This window comes from Anolis carolinensis, chromosome 1 (genome assembly GCF_035594765.1).
Source record: "Anolis carolinensis isolate JA03-04 chromosome 1, rAnoCar3.1.pri, whole genome shotgun sequence".
Classification (NCBI taxonomy): domain Eukaryota; kingdom Metazoa; phylum Chordata; class Lepidosauria; order Squamata; family Dactyloidae; genus Anolis; species Anolis carolinensis.
Window position 1 is genome coordinate 84149297 of NC_085841.1, and position 14523 is coordinate 84163819.

The following is a 14523-nucleotide window of genomic DNA, read 5'->3' on the forward strand; positions in this document are numbered from 1 at the left end:
TGCTTTCAAGCCTTTGTTCCTGTTCCAAGCCTTCGTTCTCAGCCTTGTTTTCTCCCCGGATCTTGCCTTGTTTTCCGGACCTCGCCAAGTAATTACCACGGATCTTGTTCTTGCTCCTCGTTTCCTTGTTGCCTTGAATCAAGCTTTATGTGCTAAGAATCAAGTTATTTCCTAGCCTTGCTCAAGTTCATGGACTAAAGGACCTTGTCATCTCCCCTCACTTGCTTGGCAAGTGAGTGTTTCGGTTATTGGATTACAACTTTGGACCTTAATATTTCATATTGGACATTGCTTTTTTGGACTAATTTTGACCTTTCCTGAAAGGTCTACTTCTGGACTATTTCCTATACTTGTTTTTATTAACTTTATATATTTCCTTAATAAAGATATTAGATAGAATCTGGCCTCTGTGTATGGTTATTGGTGCTCTGCAGCCTGGGTCGTGACAGTTTGACTCCGCCACCCTAAGCACCAATTAACCTAGGCCAGAATGTCTACCGGAGCCGGACCGGGGGCCCAACCACTCAGTTACACCATCGACAAGGATGAAGTGGACCGCATCCGTGATAAGCTCAATGCGCAGGAGGGAGAAATAAGGGGATTGAAGGAACGCGGAATCCGTCTCCCGGCCCTGGCGCTGCCAACCAAGTTTACTGGAGAAGCTTCTAAGGTTCATGTTTTCCGTCGCCAATGCCAGGCTTATCTAGAGGCCCGTAATGCCGAGTTTCCCCAAGAAGACATCAAGGTGGCGTGGATCTACAGTCTCCTAGACGGGCCAGCGGCCAACTGGGCGACGGCACTGTTCGACCAAGACTCCCCACATCTAAGATCAGCGCAACAATTCTTGGATCACATTAAGGCGACTTGGGGGATTGAGGACAATTTGGAGGCAGCCGGCCACAAACTCCGGCGCCTCTCCCAAGGGGACAGACCCATGTCCCAGTACATAGCCGAGTTCCGAGTGCTGGCCCATAACACCAGATGGAACGATATAGCCCTCAGAGGACAATTTCGGGAGGGTCTCAACATCGAGATGCTGGAGGAAATCTCCAAGGTGGATCCTCCACACTCTCCTGAAGCACTCATTGATCAATGTTTACGAGCTGAAGTCATGATTGCCAACAGAAGACAATGGATCCGAGGCCAGAGCGGTAGGACCGGAGCGAGACCTCCCGCTCCCACCGGCGTCCAGCCGCGCCCAGTGTGGAGACCCCCGCCACCAGCCCCATACCCCAGAGGAAGCGAGGAGGTGCCGATGCAGTTGGGCAATGTGCGTCCCAGATTAGATGCCGCCGAGAAGGCCCGTCGCCAACGCCTAAATCTCTGTTGGTACTGCGGAAACGGGGGCCACTTTGCCAGAGAGTGTCCAGCCAAAGGGAAGCCCGCCGCTCGTCTGGCGGCGGCGTCCTCCACGGAGACGAAGACGTCTGAGGCGGCTGGCGCACAGCCGGCGGGGGAAGCCAGCGACCGGGCGTAGAGAGGCTCGCCAACCCGGTCAAAAAACCCACTCAAGAGCCGCCAACCGGGGTCCTATTTCTTCTAGTGGTCACCTTGTGGTCAGTAAAAAAAGGACCCGTCATGGTCCATGCCATGATAGACTCAGGAGCCACAAACAACTTCATTGACAGAGAGTATGCCGACTCTCTGGGATTACAATATCACGACTTCAAGAACGCCCGTGTGGTGCAAGCCATCGATGGCCGCCCCCTCAAGACAGGTCCAGTAAGCCAGTGGTCGGAACCCACCAGAATGTGGATAAGGGAACACATGGAAGAGATTTCCTTCTTTGTTACCGAGGTTCCCCACTTCCCTGTGATTTTGGGAATTCCATGGCTGACACTCCACGACCCAAGCATCTCCTGGTCCAACAGAGAACTGCAGTTTGCTTCAAAATATTGCCAAAACCATTGCCTTGTAGCCAAGGTATGCCATGCCACAGACGCTGAACCCATCATCACCTTGCCCAAGAAGTACTCAGAATATTGGGATGTATTCAATGAAAAAGAAGCCGAGAGACTACCCCCACATAGACCTTATGACTGTGCCATTGACTTGGTGGAGGGGGCCCCGATTCCGCGAGGACACCTCTACTCCCTGACTGAACCAGAGCAAGAAGCTCTCAGGGAGTTCTTAGAGACAAACCTCCGCAAGGGGTTTATCAGACCCTCTCAATCCCCAGCCGCTTCCCCAGTGATGTTTGTGAAAAAGAAGTCAGGGGACCTACGCTTGGTGGTGGACTATAGAGCATTGAACAATATCACTAAACGAAACCGGTATCCCCTGCCTTTGATCTCAGACCTCTTAGACCGGCTTCGAGGGGCTAAAGTTTACACCAAACTGGATCTTCGAGGAGCTTATAATCTAGTTCGCATCAGGGAAGGGGACGAGTGGAAGACTGCCTTCCAGACAAAATTCGGGTTATTCGAAACCCTGGTTATGAATTTCGGTTTATGTGGAGCTCCCGCAACGTTCCAGCATTTTGTCAACGATATCTTTCAGGATTATCTAGATCGGTTCCTGATTATCTACCTGGACGATTTTTTGGTGTTTTCTAGATCACAATCAGAACATGAGAATCACGTCAGAATGGTGTTACAACGATTGCGGGACCACGGACTTTATGCCAAGTTGGAAAAATGCGCTTTTGATCTACAAGAGGTAGATTTCCTGGGATATCGTGTCTCGCCACTAGGGCTCACCATGGACCCGGCAAAGGTCACAGCAGTATTGGAATGGCGGGCGCCAACCAACAAGAAAGAGGTGCAACGATTCTTGGGGTTCGCGAACTACTACCGCAAGTTCATTCCAGACTTTGCCCGCTGGTCTGACCCAATCACCAGCTGCATCCGTGGGAAACAGCCTTTCCGCTGGACAGATCAAGCAGAGAAAGGTTTCCAGCAACTAAAGAAATTATTCACGTCCCAGCCAATCCTTCAGCATCCAGATCCTGAAACCCCTTTTGTCGTGCAGGCGGACGCCTCCGATGTGGCGATTGGGGCTGTACTCCTACAACCAGTGGGAGATCATCTCCATCCTTGTGCCTTTTATTCCCGTCAATTGACTGCACCAGAGAGAAATTACACTATTTGGGAAAAAGAAATTTTGGCCATAAAGGCAGCCTTTGAAACTTGGAGACATTGGTTAGAAGGGGCCAAATATCCCATTGAAGTCCATACTGATCATCGGAATCTAGAGCATCTAAGAACTGCCCGCAAGCTAAATCAGAGGCAACAACGCTGGGCTTTATTCTTTGAACGTTTTAACTTCCAAATTCATTATGTAACCCCAGCCCAGACCAAGCAAGCAGATGCCCTGTCACGGAAACCGGAATACGCTGCAGGGCGCAAGGAGACCTTTGAGTCCCAGCTGCTACAACCCGAGAACTTTGCCACGCTCACAGTGGGAAACACCAAATCCACTCCCATTGAATCAACTCCCTCTACTCCAGGGCCCCTTTGTGCTCAGGAAATCAGGGCTAGTCAGCAAGCAGATGCTTGGGCACAAGACCAACTTCGCCAAGGGCTACGTTTTCCCTTTTCGCTCAAGGATGGGCTACTTTGCTATAGAAATCATGTTTACATCCCCCCAGGACCGGGCAGGGAAAAAGCACTTCGTCTGTGTCATGACTGCAAGCCAGCAGGGCATTTCGGACTATTCAAAACCATGCATTTGATCCTAAGAGACTTCTGGTGGCCCAAGATCCGCAAGGATGTGGAGAAATATGTCAACACCTGCCCAGTATGCCAGCGCTCCAAGACAAGAAGGGAAAGACCCTCAGGGCTTCTGCATCCCCTCCCTACCCCATCCCACCCATGGGAAATAATCTCTGCGGATTTTATCACTGATCTACCACCTTCCTGCGGATTCACCACGATCCTAGTGGTGGTGGACCTTTTTACCAAGTTAGCCCATTTCATTCCCTGTGATGGCCTTCCCACGGCCAAAGAGACTGCAGATCTATTCCTTCAACATGTTTTCAGATTACATGGATTGCCCAAGAGTTTGGTCACAGACCGTGGGTCCCAATTCACCTCTCGGTTCTGGAAAGCACTACAAAAACTATTGGGTATAGACTCTCGTTTATCTTCGGCTCACCATCCCCAAACGGATGGGCAAACTGAGCGCACCAATGCCACTTTGGAACAATACCTTCGCTGTTATGTGAACTACCAGCAGGACAATTGGGTTTCCCTGTTACCTCTGTCAGAATTTGCCTACAACAATGGGGTCCAGGCTTCAACTAAAGAAACCCCGTTCTTTGCAAACTACGGCTTCCATCCACGTTTCTTTCCTCCTGTCATTGAAACCTCAGAAGTTCCCGCAGCAGAGGACTGGCTGCAGGAACTCACAGCGGTGCAACAACTTTTGCTCCAGCAACTGGACCAAGCCAAGGAGGACTATAAACGCCACGCTGACAAACATCGCCAGCCGGGCCCCGAAATCAAGGTAGGAGACCGGGTTCTTCTGTCCACTCGCTTTTTGCCCTCCCATCGCCCTTGCCGGAAATTAGATGCCCGTTTCATTGGGCCCTACCCAGTGGTGGCGCAACTTAACCCCGTGACTTTCAAACTCCAACTTCCGCGCTCTATGCGCATTCATCCAGTGTTTCATCGCTCTCTGCTCCTTCCGGCGGAAGGTGTGCGCTCTGATGCAGACCGGCCGGCCCCCACTCCTGTTTTGGTGGATGGGGAGGAGGAATTCGAGGTTCAGGACATTTTGGATTCTCGCTTTCACCGCCGCCGCCTACAATATCTCATTGACTGGGTGGGTTTTGGCCCCGAGGAACGTTCTTGGGAAGACGCTTCCACAGTCCATGCCCCCGATTTAACCCGCCGCTTCCATCTGACCTATCCCGCCAAGCCGCGGCCTCGCGCCTCGGGGAGAGAGTCCCAGTTTGAGAGGGGGCTTGAGGAGGGGGATAGTGTGATGACTCATGGGCCATGTAGTCCCGTTCCTAGTGCTGTTGTGAATGATGAAGAGGAAAACTTGGGTTTTCCACCATTTCAGCCAGAAAAGGAACTGTCCCAGCCAGAAATTGAGCCTTTGCACCTGCAGGAGGCTTGTCTTCCAGAAATCTGCCAAACAAGCCCTGAGTCGAGTTCTCCCCCTTTTTCGCGCCGTAATTATTATCTCCAGCAAAAAGGAGTGCAACAAGCTAATCGCAGGAGTTTGAGAATTGCAGCAAAGCATTCAGATGATTAAGCCTGCTGCCATGAGAAATTTTAGGGAGTCATACATCTGGACACAGAGATTGACTTTCGTTTCTGATTCCCCAGAGAAGTGTTCTCTGGTGGGAAAACGAGGCCTATTTAGGTTCCTTGCTCCCGAAGGAATCTTGCGGAGTCATTTTCGTCAGCTACCGGAGCAGCGTGTGTGGACAGCTACTCCTGCTTTCAAGCCTTTGTTCCTGTTCCAAGCCTTCGTTCTCAGCCTTGTTTTCTCCCCGGATCTTGCCTTGTTTTCCGGACCTCGCCAAGTAATTACCACGGATCTTGTTCTTGCTCCTCGTTTCCTTGTTGCCTTGAATCAAGCTTTATGTGCCAAGAATCAAGTTATTTCCTAGCCTTGCTCAAGTTCATGGACTAAAGGACCTTGTCATCTCCCCTCACTTGCTTGGCAAGTGAGTGTTTCAGTTATTGGATTACAACTTTGGACCTTAATATTTCATATTGGACATTGCTTTTTTGGACTAATTTTGACCTTTCCTGAAAGGTCTACTTCTGGACTATTTCCTATACTTGTTTTTATTAACTTTATATATTTCCTTAATAAAGATATTAGATAGATTCTGGCCTCTGTGTATGGTTATTGGTGCTCTGCAGCCTGGGTCGTGACAACTGTAATCCAACACATCTGGAAAGTACTGGGAGCAGTGTAAACAGACAAGATGCTACAAGACAAAATGCTTAAAGAACAATGTGAGTGATAACTTGACAGAAATCAAAGAAGGCAAACCCATCCAGTAGGAAATATGCTCACTTCCATCTTTATAACTACCAGGGGGATGAAAACTAAAGTTTTTCCCCCTCAAATTTTTATTAATCATTTAGAATTTTTAAATTAGACACCAGAGATAGTGAAATATTACAGTGTTCCTTCACTACTTCGCAGTTCACTTTTTGCGAATTTGCTGTTTCACGGTTTTTCAATAAACTCTAAAAGACTATTATAAATCATTAAAAAATTACAATTTGAAGCCAAAGGAAGAGAAAAGGAGCCCAAGCGGCAATGGGAGAAGGAGGCGATTTATCAACACACGATTGGTTGATAAAACTTAAAATAGTGTATAACTACTAAAATAATGTATAAATATTAAAATATATATTGTGTCCCTACTTCGCAGATTTTCACTTATTGCGGGGGTTCCTGGAACCTAACCCTAGTGATAAGTGAGGGAACACTGTATTTGGAAATTGGCTAAGCAAATAATGGAATTTATTGTCACAGTTGATTCAGAATGCATAATACTTTCATATAACATATAATTTAGTTATGGTATTCACACTGATGTGAATAATGTTCACTTGGTTTGATGGTTTTAAGAAAGGATTAGACAATAATATAGAGAATAAGGCTGCCATGCAATACCTGTCTCTCTGGGAGTAAATAGCACTGGTCTCAGTGGAATTAACTGTAATACTGTTAATCCCAATTAGCCAAGATGAATTTAAGGAACTTCTAGATGTTGCTGGATTTAAATCTCTATTAATACCAACCACGGATCATCCTGACTTGGGATGATGGAAAACAGTGCAACAAACCCTGGAGACTTTAGGTTAGGAAAGACTGGATGGCCATTTGTTGGGGGTGTTGCTGTGTGGTAGAGGGTTGCATTGGATGGCCCTTGTGGTCTCTTCCAACTCTATGATTCTGTAAACTTCACCTTCTTTAGTACCAGCTCTGATTAGACGGCATGTCAAGTGAGCCTATAAGAACCCATTGGTCTCTGAATTTGTTGTGTTTTTGTAACATGGAGGTGAGGCCAGGTCTCAAAGCTACACCAATGAAGCATAAGTTCTGATATCAAGTACATAAAGCTTTAAAAATGGCCCTAGCATAAATGACCTATCTGCCATCCAAGGACCAACTGAGCCGAGGACAGAAATGGCTAATTACCAGCAGGAGCAGTTCTATAATCACACATGAACTGCAGTTGATTCAGGATCCAGATGCTGAACCAAGCCTACTTCATGACCCTATTTTTTGTGTCTGTTTTGCAATTCATTCTACAATTGATTCTTTTCAAACATAGTTCAGTGCCACTGTGTAGGGACCCTAAGGGAGGCACACACACCCTTCTTTACCTGGAGATAGCTGTGACATTTTGGAGGCCTTCTGCCAGGTGCCATGCCTCACTAAGGAGACTGGGAGGGAGAACCAGGCCAGCTATCTGCACTCTTGGCTTCCTCAAGCATCTGGTCATCTCCTATTGCTTTTGCTGAGGTCAGAATGGGACACCCATGTGATCAACAAAAAGGAAGGGGTTACTCCACCGCTTCTTGATAATCATAATCATAATCATAATCATAATAATTTATTTGTAACCCTCCCTATCTCCCAGAGGAGACTCTGGGCAGTTTCCAATGAATAACAAAAATGGCAAACATTTACTGCCAAAAACAGACAAACAACAGATCAAATCAAAAACAGTGAATAAAACTATCTCAATGTAACTTATAAAACTAACCAAAAATAGCCAAAAAATAATCTTAAATAAACATAATATAACACAGAAACTCATACAAACTAAATTAAATGCCTTAAAAACATAAGATGGTTTAAGACATCCAACAGGCTGAGGTAGGTGTCTGATATCTAGCCAAAGATATATATAAAGATGTGCTAGTCTTCCTCCTCTTTGTAAGCTAGGTTGCCTGATCCTGTGGGTGCCCCATTACTATCTCAACAGACATGTGGACCAGGATTCAGCAGATACATGCTGGATTCAGGGCAACTCCAGGGCACAAATACCCTGGATTAACTTGCCCTGTGTAGACACAGCATAAGAAGAATAAAATAGACTAACATTTTGGTTACACTTTTAATCACCTTTCAGTCTTCAAGGCATTATGCAATATTCTTTAAAACATCAAATATAGATACTGTATATAAAAATATCGTAAAAAGAAGGTTGAAACTGTTCATTGAAAACAGGTTTTAAAAACTATACAGAATTAAAACAGACAAGAATCCAAAGCCAACTTTAAGCACCAAAAGCCACATGAAGCAACGCAAACCACTGAAAGCTCAGGAGAGATGGAAGCAGCCTGGCATTATTTGGAATAATTTAATACAATTGAGGTCATGCGTCAAGAGAAAATTCTGCTTCATGGACTCAAAATGAATGATAACTCCTGTAATGTAGTCCATAAACAGTTTTAGACACACTGTCAATGCCCATTCAAGAATGCTATGAGAAAGGAGCCAGCTGAATCTCCAGATCTTCGAGAGAAGCTGAGTGGCATTTATCTCCAGTACATTTTATGAATCACAGCAATACCAACAGTGAACATCTTGCATTTGCTGTGCACCATGCCTAAAGCCATGGGAAACTGCCTGCCATTTGCAAGCTGATGGCTTGTAGGCAGCTCCATCTTACCTGAGTTTGCAGATGGGCCATTCCCCAGGTGGGTCTGGCCAAAACGCTTCTCATTAATCATTGCTTAAATCCCTCCCAGGAGAAAGACCTCAGGTTAGACATCATTTGGAAACAAATTGGGTGAAAAATAGCTCTGACAATAAGAAGCCTTCCTGAAAATCCCCAGTGAAAATGTCAGCAGTGTGAAAACAGACTCTTCCAGGACACTAAATGATCTGTCAGTTAGTGAATGACATTATAATCCACTTTTCTGCCACAGGCAGGGATAAGCCTTTGCTATACGTCCTCATTTTCTAATTTACTTTCTATATTTATTCTAAGACGTGAATTGCAATAAAGGTAATGTGATCCAGTAGCAACATAAGTACTTTTCAGGTATTATAACATTGACAAAATGTTTATTTTATGCAAACACAAACTATTTTATAACAACATGATATACTTTACATTGGAGAAACAGAAAGTGGTGTTTTATTGACAATGAGAGATTTGAAAAGGTTGAATTTCTTCATTCTGTTTCTGTGTTTTGGCTTCTGTAATGTGCAAAATAAACACATTTAAAGTCCATTAATTTTAGTGGAAGAGATGTAAGCTTACACTGATGACTTTCAGTGAATTTCAGAGATGCATAGTGTAATCCTAAAGGAGGAATGAGTGAAAAAACTGATTGGGTTCCTATTTTCATGCATGTAAACCAAATTTATACTGCAACCTTTACACTACAGGGAGACACTTGAGTACTGATATTTCGACTTTAAGGAAGCTTACAATCCTAGCCTCATATTAAAAATGGCACACAAAATGCATCTAGTATATCAAAGACTGTACAACAATAGCTTGAAAAATGTGCAAACAAATGTATATGATGATGCATGTGTCAAAAGATGAATTCACAAAAGAATGGGAACAGAATAAAAAACTTAAGAAAAATATGGATATTTTTATGTTAACATTTTTAAAATAGCAGAAATGGATGAATTAATAATGATGAACAAAGAAAAAAACACAAAGACTGGGAAACATTCCTAAACTTAAAAAAAAAAAAAGACAGAGGGAAGTTTTCATAGAAGGATTCATTATTTATTTGGTTAGAATATTTGTAGGGAATGTATAAATAACAACTATTAGACCAAAGGAAAGAATAGAAAAATAATGTAATAGGAAGGACATGAATGTCTCTAACCCAAAGGACGGTAAGTCATCACACTAGGAGGGGTGGGAGGAGGGAAGGGAGAAGTCAAAAACAACTATTGTATAAACGTTAGGAAGTATTGCACTGGCCTATATACATGTGTATAGTTTTGTTTAATTTTTATGAATATATAAATTTATACACACACACACACACACACACACACACACGAAGAAAAAAGAAAAATATGAATATAAGTAAAATTGAGCCTTACAAATACATTCAAGCACAATCCTCAGCAGTTTTGCTCTGAAGTAAATTCTGTTAAGTTCAGCTGGCTTTTCTGCATTTGAAAAAAATAAAAAGAGGCTCCACAAATATAAAAGCACTTAGAGAAATCAATGAAACTTAATTCCTTTCGAGCACAATTGATATTACCAATACTTGGCTTTGGATTCTGCACCACTTAAGGTATAGAAAGATTTCTCTTTGTGACTACAATGCTCAGCATGCCAATATTGCCTTGAAGTTCTGGGAATTTCAGTGCAAAAAATAACTTTCCCAAACTCTGTCTAGGATAAATTTTAAATGATGTTATGTTCCTTCAAGTTGTTTCCAACTTATGGTGACCCTATTATGAGGTTTCCTTATTAAGATTTATTCTGAAGGGATTTGCCTTTGTCACCAGAATCACTTGGTGGCTTTCCAAGCCCAGTGGGACTTCAAACTTTCATTTCGCTCAGGATCCTAGTCCAATGCTCAAACCACTTTACAGCATGTCCTTTCTTGGTATTTTCTAGGTCCCTCGGAGAATTCTACGGTATGCTTCTAACAGAAGTTTCCATAGAGTTATACTGGCAACTTCTTAAAGAAAATATGTCTCTAGAAAATGTTTAAGTTCTCCAGTGCAACTCTATAGTTAACTTCTGGTGAAAGTAGTTCATTTCTGGTGAAAGTCATTCACTGGGTTCACTATTATCCATGGGAACAAATTTCCCACAGATATGGGGTCATGCATTATAAGAGTTCCTAAGGTGAACAATTTTCTTTGCAATAGTAGAAGTTTAGAGTTTGAATGAAAATGTCATGTAAGCAGCAGGAATTCTTATTTGGAGGGTCAATGGCCCCTGTTTGCCCTCCCTCCATAACTACACCCCTGGAATCAGTGGGCTCTAATTGCATTTAGTGTCGGGCTTAAATGTGAAATATGTTTTTGAACATGGATTAGTAAATGACCATGTGCAAGAGTGCCATCTCCCAATTCCACTTCGCTAAATATGAATTGAGATCTACTGTATGGTTCTTAGAAAACCAAACATGCAATACTTCATCATAACAAACCAATATGGACATGCCTACTTTTGTGTTTTCAGAATTTCCATCACAGGCACAAACCCAGGATGACCTCTGGAGCTCCCCTGGATGCAGGAGGCTGCACTTGTCATGCAGCATTAGTGAGGATGTGATGAAGCTGTACATAAGTCATTGAGCAAGAAGATTTATTGCTTTATTTGACAATCTGTTATGAGCTAAACTGAGCATGACACTTCTGGGACTAGCAGCCATCCGTTTGACATCCGCTAGTAGAACACAAGCTCTTCTTGTGACAGCATACCCAGATCACTTTAAAACAAGCAGACTAACACCTGAAGAGTCAGTTAAGGACCCAAATATAACACTGACAGGAGGCAAACAAGACCCACAGAGCAAACCTCGTAAGACTGGGAATTGTCCTTCACACATGAGTATGTGGAACATGGAGAAATGACCTCACTGGATGGCACAGCAAGGTAAGGCATTCTCTCGTCAGCTCTGCCTCTGCTATCATTAGGCACACTAATGATGAGAAACAGTTTGCCTAATCTTAATAGACTAGCAGCGAGTGACAGCTCCATATTATCTAAATAAAGATGGCAAATGTGTTTCAGGTCCTGGTCAATGCTAAATTAGCCCCTTTACAACATTTCTGAGACTGCCCAAAACACCATCTCAGATTCTGAGATGAAGGTTCTTTTGTGCTATATAGGCATACCCCAGTCACTAAAGCCTCAGAGAATGAACCTTTTTAAACAAAGTCTTTTGATGCCTGCCCAGTCCCCTTTCCTCCTTGTCTTCTGTCTAGCTATAGGAGTTTTTTTTAGCAGCACTGGCACTGGGAAGGTAGCAAAAGAGAAACTTTCAGAGGTTGCAGAAGCACATTTGTAATATAGACTGAGCAGGATTCTACTCTAGCTGATTGATCAGTAGTCAAGTGTGTCTCCTTACAACAGGCAAGATAAACAGTAGCTGTCTTTGAATTCCTTTACTGAGTACATACGGTCAGAAACAAGGAGTAGAGAGCAGAGCAGAGAAATCTCAGCAGTTCCACCCAGCATGTTTTAAAAGCATCGGTCTATACATTTGGTCACAAAAATGGAAATTATTTGGAAAATTGAAGTTCATGAAAGAGAAATAATAATCCCTGGATGCATTTTGGAAAAGGTACTGGGTGCATTTACACTAGGAAAATAAGTCCAGGTGAATCAGACCAGATCCAGCTGTCTAGACTTTTAAAATCCTGGGATACTCAGAGTTTCAAGCAAAATCCAGAGTACCTCTCAACTTTATCTGAAGATGGTCAAAATTGATTTAAAACCAAAACCCCAGGATATTTACCAGAAACTATTGTGGTTTGAGAAGACTGCTAGTGATGTATTTGTGGTGATTTTGGGTCCATAGAGACAAGCCATTTGAAGTGTTCTGTAGAAGATTCAAATTTTTTTTTTGTTCTCAAGGAATGTTTACCTGACCCTTTCCCCTGTAATTCTGCTTATTGTAAGCCTGCATAGTATCACAGTCTTTTGTGTGCCTACTTAAAACTTAACTCTCTTAACTCAACAGGGCTCATTCTTAGTTTGCATGAGATTGACATCAGTGAGATTATCTGACTACATACAGAACGGAAACATATTGGTTGTATTGAAGTGATGCTGCCATGCTTGGAAAATTATATTTTTGGAGCATAAATCCCAGCTTCCTCAGCCATCATGTGCCAAGGAACATTATCCAAAAGATTGTGGAAGTGATGTTCAAGAGAGTAACATTTCCAAATAAGAGACTACAAACTTGGAAAACATGGGACCACTTAACACAATGGGACTTATTCCTAAGTAAAAACATATTAAATTGCACTAAGCAGGTAATTTGCTTCCCATGTTTCACCATTAGCCAACAGAGTTTTCATCAGGACTAGCTCTAACTTTACTTTGATAGAATGAAACACAGTTTAAACGAGTTTTATATTGCCAAAAGATGACATTTAATATTGGAAACATCTATTAAATTTGTTATCAGCTTTATTGTGCCAATAATGTGTAGAACTCAAAACTTTTCCTGGAAACTGAGATTATTTTAAAGATCTTTTCTATGGAATTTCCACTTATGAAAATAAATTAGCTTGTGGTGTTTGCAGCAGGCTGGAAAGAGGTGAAAGAAGAGAACAGCATCTGGACCCTATGTCTGTTCAGATGCTTCCAAAGGGAAAGCACTTTCATATTCATTACAGCTTAGTAAGGAAGAGAAGGAGAGGCAAGAGCAGGCAACCCCAAAAGGGGGGAGATGAAAAGGGGAGGGGTGTCCTTTTGTATCTGTGTCCAATATGGTTTCCTTTGATTGTTCATTCTCCATAGTCAAGGGCTCCCCATGGGTTCTCATCTGTTACCCAGGCGCAGCCCTACCTGCCTGGCTGTGTGAAAGTGGCTCAGCTGTCGGCGCTGGATGAGGCAAACAGATCACATCTATCTCCCGGGCATCTACTGAGCTCACAGGGCTCCAAGGATCAAGCCCTGGGCAAGAATACAAAAGCAGGTCTGTAGACAATAGCAGCCAAACTTCTGTATTGTCCCTTGCTCATTGTAAGGATGCTGGGGGTCAAAACTATCCAGCGTTCTTGCTTTCACAAAATAGATTGTGGTCTGTACGTGTGTTTGAACATGTTTGTGAAAGAAAAAGGTGGCCATGAGAGACAATGCTGGGATTTTTGGGGGAGAAATTACTCAGAGGAATAGCCACCTTTAACTGTTGTACAAAACAAATACTTCCATGTTCCATGCAAAAATTAAAAAAAACTTATATTAAACAAGTTGTTCAACATGTGTTTTAGATCTGTAGTGAGAGAAAGAGAGAGAAGATCTTCTGTTGCAAAAAATACTAAAGAAATACAGAAGTTGTTAGAGTATTGGTTGACCATAGAGTCTATTTAATTGGAATTATAAAGATTAACCTTTACAAACTGAAGAAATTGCATAGCTTTGTTAAAAAGTGGTTGATGGAAAAAGATAGGTGAAGTGACACCTAGTGTGATTTTAGAAGAAATTAGAAGACACATATATAAATTCTGTGTGTGCCAAAACGGGTTGTTGGTTTTTGAAGTGTCTTTTGTTTTAGCTCCTCCATTGACAATGAGCTTCCATTCATGAAGTCCCTGTCAATTAAGTAGCTACTTTGCTGTTATTTCTAAGCTCAAAAAGCATTTTATGGAAACAACTCATCAATGGATAATTAAGCATCAGTCAAATTACTGAGAAAATGGGCTTGTACAAGATAGTTTTTAAAAGTTTAAAGTTCTTTGCATGATTATTCATATATAAATTGTATTGAACTTACTTACATTTTCTACAAAGTCTGAGTAGGATTCAGGCATTCAGATTTTCAAATGTTAGCCAATTCCTGCTACTTTTATTGATGAATGTTGAGGTGACAAATTTGTTTCATTTCCTAAGTTTTATATATTCAGTTTTAAAACAGATTTTTT

General features: G+C 42.7%; 1 long non-coding RNA gene across 1 annotated transcript; it reads left to right on the forward strand.

The window, feature by feature from the left end:
- Positions 1 to 1562: 1562 nt before the first annotated feature.
- On the forward strand, positions 1563 to 12658 carry LOC103279435 (uncharacterized). Its single transcript, XR_010006797.1, has 2 exons — positions 1563 to 3085; positions 12612 to 12658. It is a non-coding gene; the product is annotated as an uncharacterized LOC103279435 (long non-coding RNA).
- The last annotated feature ends 1865 nt before the right edge of the window (positions 12659 to 14523 follow it).